Raw genomic sequence first — 4,251 nt, 5'->3', positions numbered from 1 at the left:
CATTTTAGGCATTACACTGCGTGCTTTGCAGTGCTTTGTGTCAGTTTCTGAATCCTGCTGCTGCATCCAAATTCCTAGTTATTTCACAAGAAGTGTTTGACATGGATTTTGTGGAAGATTTTGATGTGCATTTCCAGGATTATTTTTCCAAAAGTGTTTAAAGCACCACACTGTAGATGAACATTTCAAGTTCTTGAACTGTAAAATACTTGTTTTTCCTCAAAAAGTCTCCAGGTACTGATGCATTTTTTTACTACTCAGTGAACTGAATCAAATAGCCTGCATTTCCTCACAGCGCCAAGTATGTTGGAGGAAGGAGTGAAGAGTGAAAGGAGTTTTTACTCTTTTTTATTCGCAGTTCTTGATTAGCATATCTGTCTGCTGTCATATTCATTGCTCGGGAGCTGAAGTGAGCTAGAACACTCTTAGCAGGTGTTCTAGTGTCTGGTCCAGCTGCTGTTGAAGTCTATGGGTTTCGGCTGGGGTGGGGTTGATTTTCTTCCTATTAACTGGTATAGTGCTTTGGATGTAGTATGAGAATAATGTTGATAACATACTGATGTTTTAGTTGTTGCTAAGTAATGTTTACGCTAGTCAAGGACTTTTCATTTTCCCATGCCCTGCCAGGTGCACAGGGGGCTGGGAGGGAGCATGGCCAGGACGGCTGGCCCAGCTGGCCAATGGGCTATTCCATACCATATGACGTCATGCTCAGCATATAAGGCTGGGCGAAGAAGAAGGAGGGGGGCACGTTCGGAGTGATGGCGTTTGTCTTCCCAAGTAACTGTTAGGCGTTATGGAGCCCTGCTTTCCTGGAGATGGCTGAACACCTGCCTGCCGATGGGAAGTAGTGAATGAATTCCTTGTTTTGCTTTGCTTGCGTGCGCGGCTTTTGCTTTACCTCTTAAACTGACTTTATCTCAACCCACGAGTTCTCTCACTTTTACCCTTCCTATTCTCTCCCCCATCCCACCGGGGGGGAGTGAGCAAGTGGCTGCGTGGTGCTCAGTGGCCGGCTGGGGTTAAACCACGACATAGGGAACAATTCCTACTTACCTGAAATGCAACTTTGATCAGTCCTAAGCAATAATCTGGAAAGAAAATTCGCTTTTAAAAGTCCTGTCAAAACCACTTGAGGACTAACAGGATGTGCTGCTAAACCTCCTTCAGTGGCACAGCTTCACTGAAATAGATGGCTGGGCCTATGAAAGTAATTTTTACTCTCATTCTGAAACACCTACCTGACAGAAAGTGATACCCTATCAGGCCAGGAACAGATGAACTTTCGAGCTGTGGGTCCGGTGTGATCAATTGTAACCATCCATCTCGGGGACGTTTGAGGGAGATTGCCGGACAGAACCAGCAGCATGGGTATTGATTCTGTTTTGCACTCTGAATGATGGAAGGTGTAAAGGTGCCGTGGCTCGGCAGATGAAGATTGGCAAGTGCTCCGAAAACATTTTCATGATTTCAAGCCTCTTGTGATTTTAAAACAAATACTGTTTAATGAGATTTTGAGCTTTATAGTCCTTGACAGTTCTGTGAATATACATTGTGCTGACTTTCTGTATACTCTTGGAGTTTCATTTGGCCGCTTTTAAAGAAGAGCTGCCTTTTAGTTAAATTTCCTCCTTAAATATATGTTTCATGTTATGTAATTCTACAAATGTCAGCAAAATTGCAGCACTGTCACATCTTTCATGCTGTTTGTGCACACAAAGTGCTGAGCAATGGCAAGGCAGCTGCTGCAGTATGGCTATTGCTAATCAGTCCGAATAAATTTGAGAATTGTGTTACGGTTTCTCTCCAGAAATTTGTAGCTCAAACGAGGTCTGTAATGATGTGAAATTCTTGAGGTTACGTAAAACATCTTATCATGTGATCTCTTGATCTGTCAGTAAAATATGCCGTGATTATAGTAAACTGATAGTTTTTTCACTTTCTCATGGTACTTTTAATGGCTATATACTTACTTCTTTGGAACTGGCAGGTTCGTTCATTATTTTTTGCTGCTGCTGCTTCCATTCTTGCCACTGGAGTTTTTACTTAGCTTCCAGACTGTTACAATTATCTTCCATTCATGCTTATTTGCCAAGTAGCTTGGAAGTCAGACTTACTATTTTGATATCTTCCGTTGGAAATGCCACCAGTTGTGAAGAGGCCATACTTTGCACTCAGCTTTATTGTTGGTGGGAATCTTTCTAAGCCATCTGCCCACGGTATGTCTTGGCCTTTATTGGCAGCTGCTTTTCTTCATGAAGTGTGACGGTAAAGGATGGTAAAATGAATCCCTGTCTCTGGGCTACAGGTTGGTTTCACAGTTCAAATTTGTAGATTTGTAGATTCACAAATCTACAAATAATAAGAAACAACAATGCATTCCTCCCCCCGCCCCAGCAATTGTAAGGCAGCCATGGCACTTAACACTTCATCTCGTAGCCTTTGGAGTGGTGGTATGAGACGCAGCAGTGCCCATGGAGCTTTTGGTGGTGCAGCTGGAAAAGTGACCTCTTGCACAGAGCTGGTATCCTCCCTCCCCTGGCTGAGGAGTTGAGGGCACTGGAAAATGAAGGAGACCATGTCAGTGTGTGAAGGATGTAAATGTTTATCTCTATTCGGCTGGGGGGCACGCGGGGGTGGTTTACGGCCCAGCCTGTAACCAAAAGGAGTCTTTTTCCAAAAGGAGTCTTCATATTCCGAAGCTTGTAGCAGTGCATTCGCTGATTGCTAAAAATGCATGGACTCTTTTTCTGCCCCTTTCCCAGGTAAGAATTACTTTATTTGCTACAAAGCTAATAACGATTACAGGATTGGAGGAAACTGAACATGAGACTGCTGCTGAATTTAAATGTAGCTCTTCACATTAATAAGTCTGAAAAGCCAGAACAGTTCGCTTAAGAAGAAACACGTGGTTTTGTTTTTGTCTCTGACGTAAGTTTTCCATAGGGTGGTTTGTGGGTGCAGCAGCATGGCTGTTTCCTCTGAAGCAAAAACTGAAGTGCTTCATATGTCTATGTCACAGCCATCACAAGCTTTTTAATATTTGTGATGGAGGATTTTTTTCCTTGCTGTAAAGTGTGCGCCTATTGCATCAATGGCTATTGGGCAAAAGCTGTTATTTAATGTTTGATATTTCTATGTAAATATTACAATTACAGCTGTTAGGGGAATTCTGCCTATTCATTGTGTTCGGCCTCGCTCCCTCTTGGTGGCAGGCAGCATGGCTTTGCTGGAGGTTTGCTTGGAGGTCAGTATGAGCTGAGGAGAGAGGATTTTCGCTACCCCCTTCTCCACCTTTGGTATAAGCAAAATCGAAAGGCACATGCCTTGCAGTAGCCCCAGGCAGCGCTGACGTTAACTCCTGCAGTTTGGGAAGAAGCGTGCGGCTTTTCAGGATTCTTTCTCAGCTGTGACTGAAGGATAGTAGGTACCTGCCCACAGATTGTTGTGCAAGGGCTGAAATTCCCACATTATCAAAAGTGAGATGTGTCCAAAACTGGTATTGAACTTTTAGGCACTTCATTCAAGTATGCTCATTTTGGTCATTGCTAGTTCTCCCCTGTACAGCTCTCTGGTCTTCCAGTCATAATCGGCTTTGTCAGTCCCTGGAAACAGCCACATATGTAAGGAAATGTTTCAGATTAAGAACAGTAATCTGCCACTGGATTCATGACTGGCAGATACATTTCTGTCTTTCAAAGGCTGAATTCTCATAGCCACAGTAGCCACTTTCTGGGTCCAGTTCTGGCACAATGTGGTGGAGAGTTCTGATATTTTCTTTTTTTTGGAAGACTGCAGTCATTAGGGCCTTTACTTCTACATATTTAAATGGTTGCAAGCCTTGGATTTTAAAACAAACAAACAAACAAAAACCCCACAAAAAACTAACAGCAAACAACCATAACTTTAAATGCTGATTTCCAGGCTAGTCTGCGATAGTATTTCCATGAGTCCAGTTAGTATTTCCATGAATTGTTACATGCTTTACCTGCAGCTATGTAACACACATGAAACTTAACAGTTGTCTTTGCATGGGAATATTTTAAAGAAATTATTCCTAGTCTGCTACTGGTAACCATGAGCCAGTATTTATATATATAAAGCACTTATCACCATATTGATAAACATTCTTTGGAACCACTCCGATGGCAGAGGTAAGAACAGGAGTCAGCCTGTTAGTACCTCAGCACTTCTGTTTCCAACCAATACAAAAAAAAAAAAAAAAAAAAAAAACACAAAAGTTTTTCTCGC

Source organism: Fulmarus glacialis, unplaced genomic scaffold, assembly GCF_000690835.1.
Source record: "Fulmarus glacialis isolate BGI_N327 unplaced genomic scaffold, ASM69083v1 scaffold7514, whole genome shotgun sequence".
NCBI lineage: Eukaryota > Metazoa > Chordata > Aves > Procellariiformes > Procellariidae > Fulmarus > Fulmarus glacialis.
This window is presented reverse-complemented; position numbering follows the sequence as displayed.